Source organism: Mugil cephalus, chromosome 14 (genome assembly GCF_022458985.1).
Source record: "Mugil cephalus isolate CIBA_MC_2020 chromosome 14, CIBA_Mcephalus_1.1, whole genome shotgun sequence".
In the NCBI taxonomy this organism is placed as follows: Eukaryota; Metazoa; Chordata; class Actinopteri; order Mugiliformes; family Mugilidae; genus Mugil; species Mugil cephalus.
Window position 1 is genome coordinate 5,511,948 of NC_061783.1, and position 25,112 is coordinate 5,537,059.

The 25,112-nt window shown below is 41.6% G+C and overlaps 1 long non-coding RNA gene across 2 annotated transcripts; it reads left to right on the forward strand.

Annotated features, from left to right (window-relative positions):
• The first annotated feature begins 750 nt into the window (after positions 1 to 750).
• On the forward strand, positions 751 to 22,459 carry LOC125019546. 2 transcript variants are annotated; one of them, XR_007114084.1, is made up of 3 exons: positions 751 to 1,300; positions 18,399 to 22,217; positions 22,295 to 22,459. It is a non-coding gene; the product is annotated as an uncharacterized LOC125019546 (long non-coding RNA). The 2 variants fall into 2 exon arrangements; XR_007114083.1 differs by lacking the exon at positions 751 to 1,300 and adding an exon at positions 14,227 to 14,369.
• Positions 22,460 to 25,112: the final 2,653 nt, after the last annotated feature.

Consider the following 25,112-nt stretch of genomic DNA (forward strand, 5'->3'; position numbering starts at 1 on the left):
ATGCTTTTCCATCTCCGTAGCCAAAATGTTGTGTGACTTCGGGGTAATTTTGCATCTCTTTGAGATTATTTTTGTCTCTTTGTGGTCATTGTGTGTCCCTCAGGTCAGGTTTTGATGTGTATTTGGAGTTATGTGTCTGTGGTTGTTTGCTGTTGTTTTCATGGGTACGCCTCTTCAGTAATCCATCCATGTTCTCAGTTACTTTGTGGCCGTCATATTATATTGAGACTCTGAAGGCAGCACACGTTCTAATTTTAAGGACAGCAGGGGGCGCTCTTGTCTCATCATTAAATACTTGTCACCGCCACAGAGTAAAGTAACATTTTCCTTGTTTATACAGGCTTTAAACCAGCTGATAAAGAAAGACTACATATTCGCTGTAAGCCTTACAGATTGCACTGGGCTTCTATCTGCATTAGATAATTTTTGCTTGGAGCTCCCTGCTTTGTTCACATCTCAGTTGGCAGAGAATTAAAACGTCTTGCACATTTTATCTGTTCAAGAATTAATTTGTTCACATTCTTAAGACATAAAAAAAAACTACAATACATTCGCATGAGTCTAAGAATAGAACACACTATTGTGTCTTGACAATAGCTGTAGCGATGTATCAGTGTGACTCTGGTGATAATGGAAGCTGCAGCTCAGAAGCGACAATGCGAGACTGAATTGGTCCCTCAGCAGCAAAACATAAGTGGCTGGAGGCACAGAGATGTTTTCCTGTGGGGTTACAACACGCAGGTTCCTCTTTCTCTGCCTGACACAAAACAACACTTTATGTTTCTCTGTTCCATATAATAAATGACCACAGTCTAAAGTGGTTAGTTACAGTGTGCTGCGGAAAGGTCAATGGTCTTGTGATCGTGGCGTATTATCCTCACTGTGTCAGTGAGATATGAAGTGCAGGCAGGATAGCTCAATTTGGCCAAACTGTGACTTGCTGGATAGACTTGTTTGGATCGTCTGCGGCCGGGTTCACTGGGCGCACCGTGTGGGTGAGCGGCACCAGCGCTGCAAATTAAAATAACAAAATGATGGAGTTAGTGACTGATGGCTGACTCACAGACAGATAGCTGCAGAGCTGACTGATACCTCTACGTAACACCCAAATCTCCACTTGTGAGCCTTCGCAGCCAGCTTAGTCCCTGGAACACAGGAGGGAGGCTTAATGAGAGTTTTAATTCATTTTTGACCAGGGCTGTGATTGAATTAAACTCCCACAGAAGGGCTGGATCCTCTCCTCACCACAAGCCATTTCCTCCTATTAGAGATGTAACAGAAGCAGAAGGCAGGGAAGCAGGTCAGTCTGAGATGAGATTTTTTCTTCCCTTTTGTTTTATAGGAACATATTTACTTGGAGAGCACGCGTGTCTGCTGCTGCTGCTGCTGCTGCACCCTGTTTCTCATGCAGCTGATCTGTGTTCTATTGTTTTTTTTAAAGGAATTGTTCAAAATGCTGGGAAATACACGTGTTTGTTTTCTTTCGGATAATTAGAGGAAAAGATCGATACTGATTTGTGTGTAAATGTACAGAGATGGAGCCGGGATGCATTTAGCCTAGCGCAGTATAAAGACTGGACACAGGCAGAAAGATGGGAGCATCTAGTAGTTTTGCCATGAGTCACAGAATATGCCCATTTTATTGCTGGTTCCATGCTGGGGTCAATGCGTTTAGCCTAGCTTAGCATAAATCCTGATGCCAGAGCAAACTGCCTGCCTACCTTGTCCAAACTGAAAAAATGTGGCTATTTTATATTTTGTTTACGATTCAAAATGTATTGTACTCCTGTATCTACTGTATTATTATGCTTGTTATATCATGAAGAATGGTTAGCTTAGCATAGCTAAATTACTCTATTAAAGCTCTAACTTTCAGTGCTTTCATTGACTTTACAGCTTGTTTCAAATTATAGATCATTTCCCTAAGTCATTCAAACGGTCTTCTTTACGGAGCGGTTGGCATGACAACTGGAAAACACCATCATGTCGCATCCTGTTTCTATAACGAAGAACAAAGAATGACTAACTAAAACGAAACTTATACATAATATTGCCACTTGAGCATACATCAGTATTATTTTAGCTACATAAAATGACAGAAACCGTCCTTGAAAAAAAAAATTTTAAGTGTATTTTAGTCCCCACCTGCTAACATGCAGGGGGTGGAGCTTATGCCCTTTACTGCAGCCAGTCACCAGGGGGACTTTGGAGGAGCAGTTCTGCCATCTGTCTTGATACTTGCCTATGATTCTGATACACCAGTAGTATATTGTCAACATTGGATGTTATAGAAAGGCCTCAAGGGTTGTTGAGTGTGGCTTCCTGAAATCTGTCTATAGTTTTTTTTTTCAACACATTCACAGGTGTTGATAGATGTGTTTTGTGGTATAGGCTAAGACGCAGTCAGGCTAGCTTATACTCAGCTACTCAAAGTTCAACACAGCAGACATAAGATGTCTCATTCCTCTCAAAGAAAGCAAATTAGCCATTTCTCGACACGTCCACAGATTCCTCACAAAAATAGTTAAACATTGGACCAGGTCAAGGGCTTGTGTCTCAACGCACCGTCTTTTGAAGATATCATTCTGTGGTGACTGCCCTAGGTCGAAGGCCTATTCTCTGCCTGTCTGCTTAAAAAGGAATTATATATATTTTTATCCTGTGTCGCTATGCTAAGCTAGTCTAATTATGTTCTGACTGCTAGAAAATATATGCACACATGTTTTAGTAAAACATCAGTCTAATATCAATATGAGCCTTATCCCATTCACCTACTATGATAATATCTGACTTCCTATAAGTTGCGTAATAATATGAATTGATTCAAATTTTAACAACCTATCAGCGCATCCTAACATATTGTGTGTCATTTCAGGGCACTTGAACACATTGTGAGGTCAAGAGCTTAAAGTGTTACAGAGAGAAACCCTACAATTTCCCCCTGAGCAAGCACAACGTGGTGGTTTAAACCATGCTGAAGCTAGTTAGCACGGGTTAGCAGCGAGGGCTGCTGTTACATGCAACCGTGTGACCCACAGCAGAGCACAGTGGAGCTGTGATGGGGGATGGGCAGATTACTTTGTCTTACACCATGGTGATGATGTCTCTCTCTCTCTCTCTCCCTCTCTCATGCTGTCTCCTTTTCTGCGCTCAGGCTCTTCCTTTTACACCAGTAGATATAGTAGGTTAGTTCATGCCATAGACTGCTTCCAGATAACACCACTGAGCCGTGCCATCTGCCTTTCTCTCACCGATCACAACTAACTATGTTGTGCACACATTATAAAAGATGTTTTGGCATTTCAGCGCATCTTCAGTCAGTTCCTGATTTAAATATTAGTATAACACAATGTCTCTTCAATATGGAAAAAAGAAAGATGCCACGAGGGAATCCCTCAATTTGAACAGAGGTCCCTGAATTATTCTGTCATTCTGACAGAAGAACAAAACCCCTTAAAGAGCTAAATATTGTAAAAGTAAAATTCCAGTCTATAGGCTACATGATCTGACTCATCTGATGAAAATTCATTCGGGTAACCATCATTTCTCATTTCTGACGCAACTTATGAACTCTGAGCTTTTGGGAAAATTTCCATTTTGAGGTTGTGTATATCACAAGAGGGAAAATACATTGGGTGATACGTTATTTGCATAGTGGGTCATACAGCTTCCTTACAGAGCTCACGAGATGCTAAGCTAGGCTAACAGGGCAAATCTGAAGGTAAAATCACACGCTATTATTGCAACGCATCAAACCTTTGTGCCAGCATGTACTAAAGCAGTGTTTATTACCTGCTTTTAGTACCCGTTACATCCAAATATAGCCATCTGAACTGTTCATTACTGCCGCTTGTTTTACTGATTCATATTTTCTGCTGTCATCCGTTACTTTCAGCTTTCTTCAGATATCCATCTACTGTCTTCAGCTGACGATCTCAAGTGGCAATTTATTTCTGTTTTAATATACAGCATTCTTCACTATCAAGTGGCTAATTAATTTGCAGCTACTTTAATTTTTAATTCATTACCCTTTTCATCTGTTTCATTCATTATATTATGTATTTGCACTGGTCACTTATTTCAATTATTCATGGTGATATCATTCATTTGCTAACTTCTGAATCATCCATAAGCTTGTAACTGTTTGAACTGCCGAGCATCATGTCAGGATATATCCATCAGTTTCAGTCCACCTCTCCGCTCGCTTGCTTAGTAAATGCTCCTCCCCCGCTATTCAGATTTTGCACACTTAGTGTGGCTTCATTATTTCCAGGTATAGTTTTCTTGCACATATCAATCTTTGCTTTAAAGGGACATATTAGAAGGCTTACAAAGGCCTGATCGTTCAGACGTGCTGTTAGACTGAGTGTTAACAAACTGTCAGTGTGGAGGGTCTTTAAGTGGACGGCGTTCACATGTAACAGTTTATACTATGATGATATTGTTATATGATATGAGTATATGATAATATAATAAACACAATATATTATAAATGCATCATATTCACACACTCATTAGTTTATCCATTAGTTATTCATTATTTAATTGAATTAAAATAATTAACCCTTATCACTCTAACTTAGAGAACAACTAACCCTCCAAATAATATATATTTTTTAACCCAATTCTGACATGCACCGTACAGAGTCTGTCGAATTACTGCAGAGAATGTGGCACCGTGTGCAGAACACAGACGCTCTCGCTGATTTGATTTGGTGCAGCTGACCAGAGCAGCACAGCGAGGAAACGTTACTTACATGACATCATGAGCTACTTAATGTGCAACGGTGCACTGCTCCGATCGGGGCTGCATCGCGGCGCTCCGCGTGGCGGCAAAAATACTTAGCATATGCAAACTTTACGTCGTGTTTGGCTTTTCCTAACGAGTTTACCAGACGTAGGTGCACTGATGCAAAGATGACACGTTATAAAACACACTGACGCAGTGGTCATGTCAGTTTTGAAGCTGATATCTGAAATTATTATTATTATTAAAATTATTTGGATCTCAAACATGATCCTGGCTGGATTATAAAACGCAGCATATAGTAGATCCACATCCATGCATGAGCAATAATGTTGTCTTTGTTTCCAAATGAACTGTCTCTATTCTAATTCACCTTAAGGTGTCCATTTTTGTGTGACTGGGAAATTTCAGTCCGTTGTGCTGCGTCTTAGTTAGTTATTTTCCTTCTATTTCTCTAATTTGACTTATATAATCCTACAGTAACTGATTTCCCAGGCCAGTGTTTTCAATAAGTACTACATTTCTACAATAATTAATCCACTTGGATGATCAATGATTGCAACTATTAAGTTGTGAGATAATCTTGACAGGTCACAGATTTAATAAGGAGCCATGTTAGTACTCTCCAGGTTTTAACTACATCTATTATGTTTTACATCAGGATCCGCCATTACTGATCCAATCGCCTCTCTGCTGACATCTCATCAGGAGGCTGCTGTCGCTGCTCAGAACCTTTCAGTCTGTAGACAGAGCCCACAGTAGTCCACTTGTTAATATATAACAGTGGTGTTTTGGAAATATGACAGCTCAACAGGCTTGCGGTTAGGTTATTGGTATTCACAGCAAGGCAGAGAGGGCTGAAAGCTGTGGAAGTTTTTAGAGCATTCTAAGCTGCAAGGAGGAAAAAAAGCAACACTGAAAGAGAGCACAGGTGAATTTTATAATTACTAAACCGACAGCCACAGATGCAGTCATTGTTTAACTTAGAATTTAGACTCGGAATTACAAATGCTTCAGTTTCTTACGTCAGTTTCTGTAAAGGATGATGATTTAATGGAATATTTGGCGGCTAAAAGCTTCTTCTTCTTCTATATCCCTCTGTTTAATTACACATAGACCAATATCAGAAGTACGAACAGATTACGCTGAGCGACTCTGGATAGTCTGGATATGGTAAGGATTTTCTATGCATGGACTTCAGTACTAACCTCCATTTTGGTCACGATTCTTCAAGCTACAAAATAAAAATCATGATTTTAGCTGATGCACTCGTAGTTTTCAGAAATCTAACTCGAGAGATGTGACATCATTCATTTGAAATAGAAACATTAACTTAAGAGTAATTACGTTATATGATTTGATTCCATTAAACTGTACTTTGAGGGCGGCCCAGCGGCTCGGTGGTTAGCGCTGATGCCTTCGTCCAGCTCGGGCCTTTCTGGGTGGAGTTTGCATGTTCTCTCTGTGTCGGCGTGGGTTTTCCCCGGGTACTCAGGTTTCCTCCCACGTCCAAAGACATGCTCGTTAGGCTGATTAGTGACTCTAAATTGACCCGAATGGTTGTTTGGTTGTTTGTCTCTGTGTTAGCCCTGCGATAGGCTGGAGACCTGTTCAGGGTGTACCCCGCCTCTCACCTGATGTCAGCTGGAATAGGCTCCAGCAACCCCCCCCCCCCCCCGCCCCCCCCCCGCCCCCCCGACCCTAGTGACGATTAAGCAGTAGTAGAAGATGAGATGAGATAAACTGTATTTTACAGCATCAAGCATCACATACACTAATTGGGAAGCCTATGGACTCACAAGGTGGCTCTGAAATGCTGAAAAGCTGTCAACATCATGTTCAGGTCTGCTTTGTTTCTCAGCCACTACAATGGAAAGTCCAGTTTCTCCACAAAATGCTGACCTAACACTGATATATATATATATGTCATACTGGCCATCCTTTTGCTCCTCGTAGCACTCAATGTCTGCAAATTATGTATTCTGGGGGGGGGGGGGGGTTGTTTGTTTTTTACAAAGTGGTGGGATAATTGTTTGGCACGTATCTGACGATAATGAGAGAAGTAGATTATGGTAATCGGCTTTCAAATTTTCTACGGAGGTTTCAGTACTTTTCTTTAATCAGTAAGTGGAGTAGATTTGTCCGCTGTGTAGCAGCAGCCCTCAAAACTTTGGCAACTTAAAAGATGTATGTATACTTCCACCGATCAGGCATAACATTATGACCACCTTTATAATATTGTGTAGGTCTCTCTCTCTCAGAACACTGGATTATCACAACATGTTGAGTGCTACTTACTTCTCCTGTCAGTGGTCATAATATTATGCCTGATCTATGTATATTCACTTGGATGAATATTAGAACAAAATGTGGCCAAGCTCCAATCTGTAGGTAGTAGTACTGGTGCCTGTGTCGTTCTCACTCTCTAATGTGTTTGAGTCAGCTGTTGTTCAAGCAGAGATGTAAAGAGACCTGTTTCTGACGCTGAAACACGAGTTGACGCCATGAAGCTGCGCCACGCTGATGCAGTCGTCAGCCTTGAAGGCTCACTGCCCCTCTGCCGCGTTTATCTCATTTAATTATGCTGAGAGGACAACATCCGAGCAGAGCTCTGGTACACGCTGAGATATGGCTCTGTCGTGTGGGAACATCAGCGGGCAACTATACCCCTGTGCCCCCTCTCATAGAGACCAATCTCTCCATCTTCCTTTCATTCATTGGTTAATTACATTACTCATCTCTCCCCTGGCCTCAGCTGTGTCAATGGAACAGCTGGGGTTGTTCCTGGAGCACAGATCCTGGGAAACATAAATCAAACCTCCTCCTGCTGCCATCGACTGAGACACAGTGAAGGGAAGGGAAGGGAAGGGAAGGGCAGACCCTTCTCTCGTCCCCTTCTTTATTCTTGCCTCATTCATGCAAATATTACTGGACAGGGAAAGGAGTTTGAATGGTCTGTCCTTGGTTTGTTGATTTCTATCTGAGCTCGAAAAGGTCTGTGATACCGTCGCCCCTCCCCAAAGCAATAGCCACAGATGTGAAAAATGACTGACAAAAAAATGTTTCCTCTAAATCTAAATCAGCTACTCGACTATCTGGGTGATTACAAGGCAGACACTGTGCAATGGTGGTAACCTCCCAAACTTCTCCATGAGGAACAATCTGATATCTAAACACGGCTAAACGGCCTGCCTTGTGGTGCTGGTGCTCAGAATGAGGCTCAGGCCTCATGTTGTGTCCTGGCTCTTGCGCCGATGTTTCTCCAGACATTAACTAGGAATTAGCCCCATCCACAATTAAATTGTACGCCATCTCATTCTGTCACAAAGGCTTAGGGAGAAACAAGCCTTGATTAAGTGCTTCTTGAGAGGAGCCAGGGGACCGAGGCCCCGTTCAGATCTAGCATTAACATCCGCCCTGGGCAGTCCGATCACATGTGACCAGTTTGAAGTAGATGTATGAGTGGAGCTTTGGCTCATTCATCAGAAAAAAAGACAACACGACTATTTATTCTGAATGATCGCCTGAAAAGGACAAAGCTCTGTAACTGACAACCTTTTGAAATATTCTGTTTGCAGCTGTTAACTAAACAAATAAAGAATAAAATTAAACAACGATGAACTAATTAAAATTAAAATGCATTTTGTTATTGATGCAGTCATAGAAACAGAGTAAGGAGCCGTATACTGTCTTCATGTAGCTCTTTTTTAAAGAGATTGTAATCTGAGAAGTCTCTAAAATACCTAAAGTCAGGGTGGTAATCAGTGAATAATAACTTAACATGTGTGCCTAAGTCATCAGGCACACACAAAAACAGCAGTAGTGATCTATTAGAGACAGCAGCTGTAAAGATATTCTGCTGTGCCCCAAATGATGTTGGTGCTTGTTTGCATACAGAGCACCAAACTGTGATCGGATCTCAAGGGCTGGCCGGGGACACATATGGAGATGTCTTTTAACGCCAGGTGTGAGAGCACGTACTAAAGCTGCGATCAAATCGCCCAGTTCGGATGTTGAATGGGGCCTCTGACCGGCCTCTGGGAACACACCCCTGTTTGAGAGAATAGCGCAAATCTCTTTTGAGTTGCATCCTTTGAAAACAGTGCTTGTCTTCGCTCTGACTTTAGCTAAGAGTTAGCTCAGTCTCACCTGTCTTAATATCAGAGAACACAGGAGCACAGCTACTTTCCATCCGTATCCTCCATCTACACCTTAAACACGACTGCTCCGTTACTCTCTAGAGGCCTTATCTCCCTGTAACAGTGAAGCAGATGAAGTGCACGCTCCGTCTCATTATATTTTATAGATGGCTACCATCAGACAGAGGCCACAGTAGCTTGTTCAATGTAGTATTCTAGCGTAAGGTATGTAACTCCTTTTGATTTCACTCTGATCACTTCCATGATACCTTCAGGGGGTGAAATGTTTGATATGGGATCTCGTTGGGGAGGTGGTGGAAGTGTGGGAAGAGGAAATGGTGGGACAGGTGCTCCGTGGTGGTTGTACATAGTTGGAAATAGCTGATTGTAGCGGTCTGGCAATGCCAAATGACATGTTCTCCAGCTTTTCTGATGGTGCCCTTAGGTCTACCCATAACACTAGGTGTTATTATTATTTTTTAACATGTTTAAGTTGTGTTTCTTCTCTGGACAGCTCTAATGGTCTAATGGTAATGGAATGGTCTGCTTTTAACCACTTTTGGTTTTCAAGCCGAATCTACTGAGATACCAAGCCGACAAGTTCAGCAGTCAAAAAACGAGGCCAGTATAGTGCTGATATTTACAGTTGTTAAGTCCTAATCCACGAAATCCGTCTCCACCTTAAAAACAAACACGCTAGAAAACTCCACAAGACATGTTTTTTTTAGTGGAGTAGAAAATTGAGAGAGTGCTGGAGTCTTTACTTGAACTAATTTGATAGCAAGTTATTCCACAGGTGGGCTGAGTTTTTCCTCAAAGAAACAGATGTGGCTGCATTTTAACAGCTGGCTGAGTGACCTTCTTGGTGCCCACTACATGACTGGAATGTGCTGCATTACACACCACTCTTTCATTTTTTGGCTAAGAGTGATGAAGCCTGTCATATCCCACGCAGTAATCCTTACATCTAGCCTCTGGATAAGGTTTAGCACCAATAGTAACAGCAGAGCATTTCCAGTAGTGACGGTGTTAGCTGTGGCATTAGACATAGTAGAAGCATCAATAGCAGAAGTACAAGCAGAAGCAACTCTATTTATAATGTTACAAGATCTGTGGGACAATAGCACACTTTGTACCATGTAGAACATAATCTGTTAACTACCTGTTACATTACTTTTGCATTACTCCGCAGCAATGGCTCAGACAACTGCAATGCGCATTTTTTATGCTTAAAAGACTCAAGTTGGCTTTGGCAAGAGGTTTCCTCAAAAACAAAATGGAATATGGAAAAAATATATAAAAGACATTGGTCTTCCTAACAACACAGTTTACAAATATGAATACTATATAATTAGCCTGGAGGACAGACTAAATTCAAATGTGGTCTGGAATCCCTATTTTGGGAACTCGTTTTGCTCCAGTGTGGTGATGGATAGGAATATAACAGTGACCATGGATCATGAAGTTGAATTTGTTTACAACACAATGGCTCTGATTGGTTGTAGGACTATCTTGCATGCAGGGGGAATATTTTCTCTGTATTGGTAGAAACGCGTCCCATAATGGAATCCCAGTGGAGTGTTGGCCTCGCCAGGCCAGCTAATGGTAAAAATAATAACACAGGCTTTCAAGACTAAATGACATCAGAATTACACTCAAGTCACTCACTCACTGAACCAAAGCTTTAAAAGAGTCCAGCTTGTTTGACGTATTTATCAATAAAGTAGTGGTTATAGTTCACGAAGAGTAGTCTCTTAAATCATTTTTAGATATCTGTTTTACTTGGTGTTACATCTCCTGTTTCTGCTTTGTACCTTGGACAGTTTCTGAGAATTTTTGCTGGAAATTGTGTCCAGCCTCAGTTAATTGCTTGAACTTTTTTCATCAACCTTTGACTGTTAACAATTTTCTTTGTTTTTGGTGTGGTGTTCCAACATTTTTTTTTTTTTTTTTTTTACATTTTTTTAATAGTTGCTTCTTGTTGTCGAAAACTGCCTCTGGTATTCTACATTTTGGCCCTTCAGTATGAACTGTATCGTTCCCTGGATAGAGACTCTCCATTAGTGCAATAGACAGCCCCACTGTGTTGAATGTCATGGATATATTCTGCATGCGAAACACAGTGTGTCTCAGACCTTCCAACCGACAAATGGGATAGATCTCAAAACAACATTTGATGGAACTCTCAACAGTGCACTTTTCTATTCGTATTACCTGCAGAACAAGACTTTATTATATATATATATATATTTATATATATATTATATATATATATATATATATATATATATATATATATATATATATTTATATAGTTTCAATGAAATACATCAGAGCACAACATTTGGTAGTCAGCAGTGGCATTTTCTCTCTTCCTTCAACCTCTGCATTTTAAATGTAAGCATTATGACAGCAGGAAGTATCTTTATTGTCCAACACAAGGGCAAACTGCATGTTGGTGGCCTGATGCTGACTGTATGCTTACACAGCATATTTCTTTCATATGTACTGTATCTTTGACCAATATCACATATCACAGCACTGCATGCATAGGCTAATCAAGTGCTTCAACGCGATGCATTCTTCCTGAGTAAAGTATTTAGAGAAATAAACGAAAAGCTCAAAGCAATGAATTGTATTTTGTACAATGAGATTGGAAAGCCACAACAAAAGGCTGGTCTCTGTACAAAGGGCAGAACACTTTCCAGTGGCACCTCTCTAGACTAACTCAGTAGCTGAAATGAAGTCTAGTCTGCGTGATACAAAATGCCAGTGAGGGTGGAGAAGAAACTGTCCCTCTGGGTTGGTAAAGAGCACTTCTCCAACATCTGTGAAAGTCACATCTTGCTGCTTTTTTCTGAAAATCTAATTTTAGCTGCTTGATCAGGGTTGGCCTGAGCTTCACATAGGGTCTACTCAGGGTCTGGGCGCAGGTTGCACTTTAACGTTACATTCTAGTCTGTCCAAGCAACGAATACGAAGTAATGTGCCTATACAACACTTTCCACTAACTCTCAAGCTGCATTTCCATTTCTTAAGCAGTGAGAAAAAAATCTTTACATACATTATATACATTACTCACTCACCTGTATATATGGTTTCACCTGTACATATGTTTTCATCGGTAAATATTGTCCATATGTTATAAAAGCAACCTGTACCATACAGCTTGTATACCACACTATTTATCCTACATGTGCTGCTTATTGCACTTCTGGTTAGATTCTAAACTGCATGTCACTGCTCTGTACCTGTACACGTGTAATGACAATGAAGTTGAATCTAATCTAATCTACATAATTGAATTCAGATGTTCCAGTCACTTCCATGGTTCCACTGGTGTATAAATTGAGGCTCATAGGCATGCAGACTGCTTCTACAAACATTTGTGAAAGAATGGGTGGCTCTCATGGTACTGTGATAGGATGCCACAAGTCCAGTCATGAAATTACCTCACTACTAAATATTCAACAGTCAACTGTCAGTGGTATTATAACAAAGTGGAAGTGATTGCGACTGAGAGCAACTCAACCACAAAATGTCAGGCCACAAAAAATGACAGAGGGGTATCAGTGGATGCTGAGGTTCATAGTGCACAGAGGTCACCAACTTTCTGCAGAGTTGATCACTACAGACCTCCAGACTTCATATGGCCTTCAGATTAACTCAAGAACAGTGTGTATAGAACTTCATGGAATGGGTTTCCATGGACAAGCAGCTTCATCCAAACCAAACATCACCAAGTACAATGTAAAGCGATGGATGCAGTGATGTAAAGCACAACACCACTGGACTCTAGAGCAGTGGAGATGTTCTCACATTTCTCCATCTGGAAATCTGATGGACCATTCTGGGTTTGCCAGGAGAATGGTACTTATCTGACTGTATTGTGCCAAGTGTGAAGTTTGGTGGAGGGGGGGTTGTGGTGTGGGGTTGTTTTTCAGGGGCTGAGCTTGGCCCCTTAGCTCCAGGGAAAGGAACTCTGAATGCTTCAGCATACCAAGAGATATGGGACAATTCTGTGCTTGTGGGAACCTGTTGGGGATGAACCCCTTCCTGTTCCAACATGACTGTGCACCAGTGCACAAAGCAAGGTCCATAAAGACATGGATGAGAGAGTTTGGTGTGGATGAACTTGAGCGGCCTGCACAGAGTCCTGACCTCAACCTGATATAAGACCTTTGTGGTGAATTAAAGCAAAAACTGCGTGCCAGGCTTTCTCGTCCAACATCAGTGTCTGACATGACAAGTGCACTTATGCAAACAGTCAAAAAAATACACTCCTAACTCTTGTGGAAACCATTCCCAGTACAGTTGAAGCTGTTAAAGCTGCGTCATATTAAACCAACGTCGTATTAAATCCTATGGATTAAGAATGGGGTGTCACTTAAGTTCATAAGCGTGTTAAGGCAGGTGAGTCAATACTTTTGGCATTATAGTGAATATAGCAGTACCAGCCAACAATAATAATACGAGCAGTAGCACCTCTACAGTTGCACCTGTGGTAATATAGAAGGTGATTTCAGGAGCGTCAGTAGTATTACTACCACCACTGTATCCAAAGCTGAGGGGTAGAATAAGTATTTGAAATTATCAACAGCATTAGTGTGTGCAGTAATCTAGGTATAGATTCTAGCCAAAGCATTTGTTGCAGTATGTTTTGGAAGTCGATGGTAGTCATAAGAGTTGGTGGTATTATGCTGCCATAAAAGCTATTCTGAGATGGAGTTGAGAAAAACTCTACTCACAATATGTGAATAAAACTGTTGACCAACCAACTGAACAGTCAGAGCAAGCTAACATCATAGGCTAACACCACGGAGAGCGTACCTATGTTCCCCTATGTTCCCTAACCCTGTCCCTAACTCTAACCCTTTTTAAAAAAAGGGTCCTATATTCCCCGGTCACATACAAAGTGGGGAACATAGGACCCGGGGAATATAGGAATGATCCCACACAAACATGTTAGCTTGATTTGGTGAGTGGCTAATGTCCTGTTGGTAGCTACTGTTACCAGTTAGTATCCTCTGGAACAATAAGTCATACATTATTATCATCCATTTCCATATCTGTATCATACAACATATAGATACATTATGATTTCATTTTAAGCAGCATAAGTTCCGCAGCTGCACCTCTCCAACCTTAGCTTAACTGAGCGCCTCCACTGTTTTCATGCTGATGGCCGTGAGCTTCCCACTGCTCACCCATAACAGAGCCTAACATTCCAGGGAACATGTGATTTTCCCCTCTGCTTCCCTGCCCCCACTTGCCCCCAAACCTTGTATCCCACCCAGCCACGTGACCGCAGAGCTGTTACAGCCTGGAAAACATCCCATCCAGGCAGCCAGGAGGCCTGCAACTGTACAGAGGACAACTTAGCATACTAAACGTTTTCAGATAACACAGATAATTAAAATTCTGTTTATAGGCCTACACTACAAATAACAGCCTTGAAGAGTTGCATCCTTGCAAGATATTTGGTAGGTGTGATTGTTTCCATTTTGTATTTAGCTGTATTTGTTTCTCTTGGAATTGGCATGCACTCTATACCATCCGTCAATGTATACTACTTATTATTTCTTCTTCCCTGCACCAGGAGCAGGCCCTATCTCTAGTAAAAATGCAACCAGCACGACTTTTCAGAGCTCTCCCAGTACTGTTGGAGCTAAAGACTTTTGCTGTGCTTCATTCTTTGTTGCATCAAATTTGATTGGAGTTCAAATCAGGTTCAGTACTACTCAGTCAGCATCTAGAGACTCACTGTTACACAAGGTAGCAAAGTAAAATTGCTAGTTTTCACTTCGGAGGTAAGAAAAAAAGAGATGTACACTATTACAAAGTCTGTGCAAGTGCAGGTGTCCATCTCCAGTTCATCTCCTTTCATACACCCCCTGATACGGTTACAAATGCCTAACTTGTGTCCATAAGTAAATAAAAAATCTTCGAATGTCTTAGCCCTCTCTAATGTTGTCATCCTGAGAAATGCCTACAGGACCCTGCTCCTTTGAGACCACTCAATACTAGACAGTCCTCCCTTAACAGGACCTTCGCTGATATGAGCACTTCTGTAACTGTGATGAGGTTGATTTTCTTACTGTCTTACTGTATAAACATATTTGTATTGATCATCTGCATGGTCACTTTTGCTCTGCTTGGTTGTGCTTTGGAACTCATGCAGCATTTCAGAGTGCCATGCACTGCCCTCTCAGCCGTGATTTAAAGATTCCTTTAGAAAGAGAGTTTCACTTTTAACAAAGTTATCCATGATGTCGATGCTACTGAGAATTCCTATACGTAATGGTACTGACTTAACAAGAACATTTCTGAGCTTAACGGTGCTACATCCAGTGCATTTTTGTGTCCAAGATGGGCACTGATATTCCAGAAGCAGTGTAAGTGAGATAGCTGGGTCAATGCAAACCTTAGTAGATGTCTCTGAGTAGTCAATGGGGTTTCACATGTTTTGTTTTACATTGAATTAGGGAAGGAAGGCTACAACTCGAGGAACTCTGATCTATTGCACAAAGGAATTAACATGGTCACTTTGCATCAGTTTGACTGTTGACCTATAAATCAGAAGCTTTTATGTGTCATAAGATACATTTTCTGAATCTTCAAAATCACGGATTAGTTCTACGTTTACATGAAAATATGACGGACTTTGACTGTGGTCTCAGACTTTTGGGCTGCACTTTTGGCAGGATAAGTTATTTCACTGTTACGGTCAGAGACCCACTTAGATTAACCTTACCCTTCAAACCATTAAATATGATCACTAAGGATGTTATATTGGTGTCATTTGCATGTAAGAATCCATACAAAATGATGTACTTGTACTTGAGGTCATCAATCAAGCTGCAAAGGTGGATGACACTAACTGGATGATAAAACACCCTCCTCCGTGACCACTTCAGTGCATTCATTGAGGCCGATCTCATAATCTGCAGTTTGCCTTTAACTTGTCGAGCTCCAGCTCACACAGGGAGGGAGAATCAGGCCTCTGTGATCTCCATATAGACGCGGCCTGCTATTGCCTCTGGCTTATTGAATTCCCTCTCGTCACCACAGGAAGAAAATCCTAATTGACAATTTCACACTGGCTCCTTCCCTCCCCCGTAATTCATTTCCTATCATTAGTCCATGATGGGCTTTAACAGTATTCCATCTCTTTATTAAAATTACTTACACATTTCCTCCCTTTTCCTCTATCACCAGCGCTCTGCTTAACGTTGTGCTTGGACTGCCCTTGTGCGGCTAGTCTTTGAAGGAGCACGGAATTGGTTGTATAATTGTCTGTTACGTAACTGGGGGAATTAGACAGGAAATATGTTTAAAATGAGGGCACGGATTGGTGGAATTGAAGAATACCGTGTTCTAGCTTCTTGCCTCTCAGAATGAAGGGGGAGGAGGGTTAGGCCATAAATATGTGTTTGACTGTGTGTTTCTGTATGTGTGAGAGTGGGATAAGGACAATAGCAGAGGGCGATGGAAAGGAATAGACGGAAACAGATAAAGCTGGTGTGCAGCGGAGGGATAGATGTGCGTAGGCATGGTGGAACAGCATGAGTCATCACAACTTAGCTGATGGACGTGTGGCTTGAATCCAAAGAAGCCCCCCTCTTGGAAGCCTACTATACATGCGAAACATTTCCTGTTAAAGCATTTAAAGCGGTAATCCCACCGAACTATTTTCCACCCAGAGATCACCTGTCAGTCAATCAATGGACAGTACTGTGAATATTTTACGGGAGCACTTACCAATTTTGGACTTGGTGCCGCAGTATCGGCATCTATCCGACATGCTGGTTATTATCTGTTCTGTATGAATAAACTGTGAAATTCGCTTCCGATTTGCCTGAGGACTTTCCTGGAAAACACCAAGCATACGTATATTTATAGTTCAAAATAGTCTACTTGTGTGTGTGTGTGTGTGTGTGTACAGTTACAGGAGACGAGACATTCCCTGTAGACGTTCTAATGTCTGCACCAGGGAGTCACAACAGATGCTGAAAACAAGGATTCACACACGTTTGCAACTCACAGATATGACACACCCTTTTCACAACATAAATGCACAAGTATAATATTACTGTTTCATTTCTTTGAGTGGTTTCTCTCAGTCTAATTTCAGGTGTGAAAATCTGCAAATGTTTTGTGACCTGTTTGTCATTTTTCTGCAGAAATGTAGCAGGAAAAAAAAACTAATTAAGCCACCCTAAAATGTTCTGTCTCTAAATTATGCCATATAGAGTACTTTAGCGCACTTTCAAGGTTAATGTAGCACTTAGAACTCAAGAAAAGTTAACTTAGTGCCTTCAGTAGATTTATTCAAGGTACAGAGTGTGCCGGGGCATAAAACTGGTAATGAATGTAAAGTTCCTATTGCATCAAAAAGCACATTCAGATTTGAAGTAAAGGAAATCCAGGCAGTATTCAGTGCTGGCAGACAGCTACATAAAAGAAATATTGATAAAATAATTAGTTTTCTTCCAACATCCCAAAAATGACAGAGAAATACAGCAACAATTCTGACATCTTGAAGTGAATCATACAGTAGTGCTATTTCTGTGTTTCAATGGGTGGCTCGCTGTATTGTTTAGAGAGACAGACATTCGGACCAACCCACCAGCCCCAACAAAAACAAATTTAGAGACTACATGGACATGAACACAGTGCACCATTTAGCAGCGAAAATTACAGAATTCTTTTCTCAAGGGCGGATGAGAACCAATACAGCGCTAAAAGATGAATTAATATAAGATTTGTACTTGTCACTTGGCCACAGACACATCGCTCTGTATCTGATGGACTGTGCAAAGTGGCAGCGAAGGCTGAGGCAACTTCCTTTCTGTTTTTACTCAACCTTTTTTTTTTTTGCCATTGTGGAAAAAAAAAATTGATAATATGAACAGGTAACATAAAGCAAATACGCTACCAGTCAGAAGTTTGGACAAACTGTCTCATTCAATTCAACGAGAAAGTGTGGCCGAACGTTTTAACTGGTTGTGTATGTGGTAAAGGCCAATTCTGAAACATAATAATCGGAATGGAGGCGGAAGATTAAATATATGGGTTATTTACTTTTAAACTGACGTTTTCTTTTGTCTTCTTCTGGTTAGCTAAAATTGTAAAGCACAGGTCATCAAAGGGGGTCCGTCACCCCTAGGGGGTCCACGGAGGTACTGCAAGGGGGGCGGGGGGTCGCAAAAGCTTTGGGTGATTAGACATTTTTATATATATTTTATAATTTTCCTCTACACATTTAAAGATAGCCTATGCACTCCCAAGGTGAAATCCCATGTGTATATGTCAGGTATTTTTTTGCATTTATGGAAGTTGCATGGCCACCCTAGTGTTGCACATGTTTGAAATTAAAAAAAAAAAAAGAATATTTGAACCTGTGTATTATTTGAAAAGCTCCATATGGAATGAAAAAGAATGCACATAGTAGGTGTGGGGTCCCTACTTAATCTCTACTTAACCATGTAAGTGTTTCCTTTCTGCCTCAGGTGACCTGACCAGAGCTGCTGCAGGACGTTACGCTGGGGCTGGGCTGCAAACTCACCGGCTTCTCATCATCCAATCAAGCCTGACGCTTTACTTAAAGACTTTCAACTGTCCCACTCTTCACCAGTTCTCCACCAGTTCTTCACCTCTGTGGTAGCTACCCATAAACAAGCCATTTTTGTCAACTTTAAAGCCCGGTTCATAATCAACACTAGCGACGCAAAGTGCCGAATTGGCCGCCATGATGCATCGCTGCGTCGAAAAACGTGCCTGCTCGACGCGTGCAATACAATCCGTTGCCGTGGGAGGCGCCAATTCATCTAATGAACTTATTGACCATTTTGTTATACAACAGAAGAAGACTGTTGGCAACATAACGGGAGAGGTAGGGAAACCATGCGAGCTTGTACGGGCTCACCCAGTTCACATCCCTACTCTTAGAAGATTGACACAGAGAATGCATGGATAGAAATTGCTGTTGCCATCTGGAAGAGCATAGAAAGTGTCAAAAAAAGACTGGATAACCTGAGAGGGACGAATTCGGTAGGGCGGCGTTGACTATGAACCGGGGCTAACAGTGCAGTTCTCAATCTAATTTGCTTCAGGTGCAACCCACGCTCCAGTATTTGCCAACCAGTCTACCTCTATAGATTCCTTGTTTCTTTTTTGAGATTCCACTTTAGCTCTTCTAAGGCTGTTAACCCGTTGTGTACTCTTTGTCTTCCGCTTTATCCCCAGTCGTAGCCTGTATTGTTAACCACAAGGGCTACACAACAGTAAATGCTACCCAGCTCAGAGTTTCAGAAACCATCTTGGAAAGTGTTTTTATGCACACCATCTCTCCTCTTATTCTTTTGAGGTCACACACTCATGTGTAATGGTCTGCACGTTTATCGACAGCACTTCACACTGTGTCCTTTGTTTGCTCCTTGAGTACACTTGTGCTTGGAACTGTATGTTATTTTTTTGTCTGAGGAGAAAACAAGTTATGCTTTTGTCACGGCTCTACAACTACAAAACTACATACAACTACTATCTAAATTGAATTTGAAAATGTATAGTAATTGGTCCACAATGGCCCTCTGCCATCCATTATGCACCTACCAGCTGAAATTCCATTTTTCTCTAAGCAAATAATTACTATGATGCACAAAACAGTGAAGCAGTAGAACTGAAGTACGCCGATACAGCACAGTTAACATGAAAAGTAGCTGCACCACAGTACTGGACATTTTCCTTTCCCCTCTTGTGTCTCTCCCCCACACTAATGAGCCCATTAGCAATTACACATTGGATTGGGCTTCTATGGTAACACAGCTTGAGCAAACCATTTGGGCTGGAAAGATATATACCACATCCACTATCAATGCTGTTTGTTATTTCCCTGGAAAATAACAATTTGCCATGTAATATGTCCAATCTGAATTCCTGCAACGGGCCTATATTAACCAGAGTCTTTATTTCTAAATGTATATGTTATGATCCATTAAGACTTATTGTTATTTTCCTATTTTATAAAGAAAGCCACCTTACTAAAGGGTAGAAATGTCATTATAGAGCCAATCTGTCACCCATGGAAAGGGCCACACTTTGCTGGCAACACATTTCCTGTGAGGGAGAAGATGACATGAATTGTATGAAAAACACTCAAAGGGTCACGCCTGCACAAGACTGACCAAAGTTTTGGTTGCTCTCACCAGTGCCTAGTCATCTGAATTAGCTTAAGTTTCTCCTGGATACCTCAAAGAGAAGGAAGACATTGGGGGAAGTCTGAACCTGGGACCGTGGTCTTCTACCTGTGTCCTTTGGGCTACTATCATTGTAGTGGTCATGAGCTAACAAAATATGATGGCATATACCAAAATCATTCTTTTTCACATATTGTCTGGATTCACCTCGGGGGGAAATGGGGAGATCAGTGTCCTCGTATGGGAACAGGCTGGCTCAAGCATTGGGTCGTAGTGTGCCCTGGGTTGTCCTAAAGCAAAACACAATTTTGTGGGCAGACCCAGAATAGGGTGTGAAATTTTGTGTCTAATACGACTACAGCATATCAAACAGTAAGAGACACACGTGTATCTTAGCTTCTTTGCCTAGCCTGGTATCCCATTGAACTTAAAGACCTCTAAACCTGTAACGGTATCCCAGGCATGTCAGCTTGTGAGGGCAACCTGGGGGAAACTCATAACCTACTGTAGGAAATATACATCAGTTCATTGGGAATCTGGTTAGCTGATTGACCCTTTACCTGGATTAGATTATTTCACCTCAAGTACTGGCATCTGAAGATGGTAACTTAATGAATTTGATGCAGAAGAACTCTTGGTCTTCTTTGTGTTGGCCAGTCCTCATGAGCTTCGTCAGTGTTTGATTTCTGGGAGTACAAATGAGGAAACTTTAGGGTTTCAGATAGACCTGACTTGACTCACCTTGATGTCTTAAAGCAGCAGAATGTTTTGTATTTGAAGCCATTATTTAAGTATTAAAAATGTCAAATGGATTACTTATGCAATAAAATACAAAGTAATATCATATTTGCGAAGGGTCTGAGTAAACGAATATTTGTTTCAGACATAATTTAACTTTTGCTATTTAACATTGCTATTTGCCTCCTGTTTTGCTACAAGCATTGGCTTCTTTTAAAAATGGCAGCACAAGACACACCAAGCAGTTATTGAAACCATCATGACGAACAGCAACCAGAAAAGGAAAAGACAGACATGGCACCAAATTAAAGTAGCAATTGTCAGGACTCAGAAAATGATGTGAGTATTTTAGTTTGTAAGTCACTGATTTGAGAGTTGTCAGCACAGTGTTGGTCTGTTTCATCCTGATCCTACACTGATTGCAAGGCCATGGTGAAAATCAGTGAGTGCTCTCCACAGTCTAATCAGGACCAAGTATGGGTTTGTGTCGTACAACTCCGCTCAATGGAGAGGCACAGCCTAATGAGTGAGTTTTTTTTTTTTTTCATTCTGCTGAAATCTGTTGATTACCTAAGTCTGTCATCGGTTATGTGAGTGGACTGTCAGCTCACCTGTGACTCTTCTGGCTGCCTGGTTGAGGCAATCGATGATGCTGTGAGTGAACCAATGCTTCATTTCCATAGCACCAGAGCAGCACTGCCCGCTGAGGAGAAAAATATACTACTGGAAAGTTTGATTCTAACTGTGCGTTTGATGTAGAAGTCCAGAAATGGTGATTATAACTGGAAGTGAAATATGGATTATGACATTAAATACAAAAATACCCTTGAGTGAAGACCTGCCCTTGAACTGTGGAAGCAAGTCTGAAATTAGGCAATCTCTGAGCTACCCATAGCAACATAGACAGATTAGTATTATACCAGTCCATTAGTCCGTAGGCCTTCAACAGGGTGTCTGTGAATCTTGATTGATTAGACATTGTTTGTACAATTTAAATTTTGCATTCCCCCCAACCCCCAAATTAAAATTTCTTTAAATACACGTAAACATTGATCCAATGATGAAAACTTACCTATGAAATATATAAATACAGTATGTGGACAGGAAGCATTACAGGCCTTCCTCTGACCACTGTCAGTAGGTTCTTACTACTTGTGATTTAGTGCATCCCATAGGCCTGACTGAGTTGGATATGCTCCTTATATGTTAGGATGTGCAGGTTTCCTCTGTCTCTGTTTCCCCCTCCCCTCTGTTGTTTGTCTCTGTGGGCTGGACATGACTCTGTCTCCACCTGGAGCTACACCTGCTCTGCATCCGGCTCATCAACTCCCCCTCCCTGTCTGCAGGGTATGAGCCGGGCCCATCCTGCCGTCCGGCGTCAGTGATTCACCAGTGGTAACTGTTGGCCTGTTAGCATGTCCCTAAGTCTAAGTCGCACATTTATGATTTTTTTGTGTTGTCTATTGTTCCAGTGCCACCGTCCAGCCATCCTGCCGCTGTGCCCAGCCCTACCTCACCTGCCTTTTCGCCCCGGACTACAACAGTGCTCCTGGCCTGCACAGAGCTCGATCTGCCTCCAACCCCCCACTAACCTCCAACTTATTTGAACTCACAAATAAAGTGAGCCACCGCAACGAGTCTGTGTTGAGTCCAGTTTTTCCCTTGAAGTGCAAGCTTAACACTATACACTTGTCTGGCCATAACAATGTGGCAGAGGTCAAACTCAGGTCTTTAACCCTGCCAGGTTCAACCTGATCCAACATTGGACCAAAAATATTTCCCTTCTTGTTATAATAAGACAATCAGTGTCATTTGCGTCATCTGAGCAATTGATTGGTTGTGCTGTTAGTGAGAGGCCAATCAGGGCAATGATACTTCCTTCGACGTCTTTATAATGGGGATACTTTAGATAGTAGTGCCATTAAATAGGGAGCTGATTTGACTCACTGGAATTCCTTGGCTGGCGCCTGACTGTGCTTGTGTGGCAAATCACAATCATTTCAAGTTGTGACTCATAACTGTCGCGTTAGATAAACTAATGCAGCCTTTCACAGCACAACATGTGAACTATTCAACAGACCAGTATTAACTTCTGTGTTGGCGCGTAGTGCGTATCAGCCCAGCTTTTGTGTGCGCCAAGATAGCAACAAGTTGTTTCTCGTAACACGACCCTGCAGAACAAAATGTCTAACTAACTTGGAACACACGCACAACGTACCGATAAGGATAAGTACTGTGTGTGTGTGTGTGTGTGAAAACACTCATTAGTCTGGTACATTACTTCTCCAGCTCCAAAACAAATTCCTGTATATCTGCTGTCGTCAGAACAGGAACAGGAAAACAAGTACATAGCATGTATTCAGCAGTGCAGAAACACTCACATCGCTATCTTTTTGCTCTCCTATCACATTTATTTTTAAAGAATTCAAAATAAGTTTCTTTGGTGTATTTACTTTTCCCAAACCAATTTCATTTTGAAAATATATAACTGAGTTTGTCTTTTTCACTGCTAGATTTCAACGTATTCAAAGTAGCCTTTTTCTGCGCTCTACTACTACTTGAACTCCTCTGAATACTGCTCACATATAGGTCAGATGATGATGTTGAGTCACATGCTGCAGCACTGCATATCCGCTTGTTGATCAAACTGCAGTCACATAACATGATAACAAATGCTGATTTCCTGAGGATAGAAGAACTCTATTGACATTTTCCTGTGAAGCAGAGGGAACTCTTGATCTATTTTTTTTTTGACGGTTTGTCCTCATGAGAGACATTTTTTCACAATGTTTGATGGGTTTTGGGACTGCACTTGAAGAAACTTTTAGAAATCTTTTAGGTTTCTTTTCAAAACCGACTCACCTTGAAGTCTTGTAATGGTGAAGGTCGTTTTCTCTTTACTTAGGTGATATGGATTACCATAGCGGTTAAAGGGCTGTTTTGCTTATATCAAGCACATGCTAGCTTGCTATCACAAGATATAGCCTACCGCCTTCACAATGAAAATACCACACTGCAGTGGGATTTTTCTGACCAGGATCGACCCGCCTTGGTGGGCTTTCAGCCCCTTTCACATGGCACGTAAAACTCGATCTGCGTCAATTCTTCAGAGATCAGCCTCAGGGAGATCAACAGGAACACTGACCTTATGGGAGTGGAACAAAACTTTGCTCTGTTTTGAGATCTGAGTGAGCAGCTTCCAGGTAGCAGGTACATCAATGTCACTGAGCTGAGCCGCTAAATTCCTGGGTCACTTGCAGTGTCATTTGACCCGAGAAGAAATGCCGGGGCAACCCTTTCACACTGCCAAAAAGACACGTGACGACCCGGAACAACGCAGAATTTGCGCGAAGTGGCTACAGTCAAAGCTTTAAATATTGCCTGGTACATCAGCATGCTAGCACTGCGATTGTAAGCACGTTCATTGTGATGTTTGCGTTATGCAGTGCCGTACCTAGGTCCACACTCTGGGATGCTGACTCGAATACCCCATTTGTACTTTTTAACTTTAACATTACAAGGTAATGGGTAACATTTCCAGTGTGGCACCTGCTTTAACCTATGGAGCGATGATAATACAATGATGGGTACCTGCACGCTACTGTATTCATCAGGACTTCCCAGTGATGACGCATCAGCAGGGAAACAATGGGTCAGTAAATATCAGGGATGCAAAATAGTTACTGACTGGAGGTTATGGTTTGCTAACCTTTGACTTTGCAGTGCATTACTGCTTGATGCCATAACCTAAACTGATATTTGAGCATGTTCCCTTCCTCCTCCTCCTCAAGAGCAGAATTTCCTCGCTCGTCGTCTCTTCCTTCTGTCCCCATCTGTGTTAGTGATCTGACATAAAGTCGAGGGCTTGAATCAGGGGACCGATGTATAGTTGTGCAAAGAATACAAAACCGTTATCCTTCCCACCACTTAATGTTTCACCGCCCAGGGACACTGTCTGCTTTTCTTGTCCTCACTCCGTTTCCTTTAGTGCATGGTGTTTGCACTTATAATCTAGTTCAGGAAGTTTTTATTGCTGTCATAAAGAATATCAGTCATTGGTGTGGGGCTACTGTATGGGGGAGCACACACATACACACGCACGCATACTTCCTTGTGACATTATCCTTATGAGGAGTGTGGTTTTAGCTGCTGCTCAGCTCTTCCGCGTGGGGGGCAGGGTGGGGAATAAAATCAGTCACAGTTACAAAATGTGCACCACAATAACTGTAATCCTAGCACCGCTGCTCTTGCGCAAGAAGTCTTTGAACAGAAGAAAGAAGAAGACAGCTG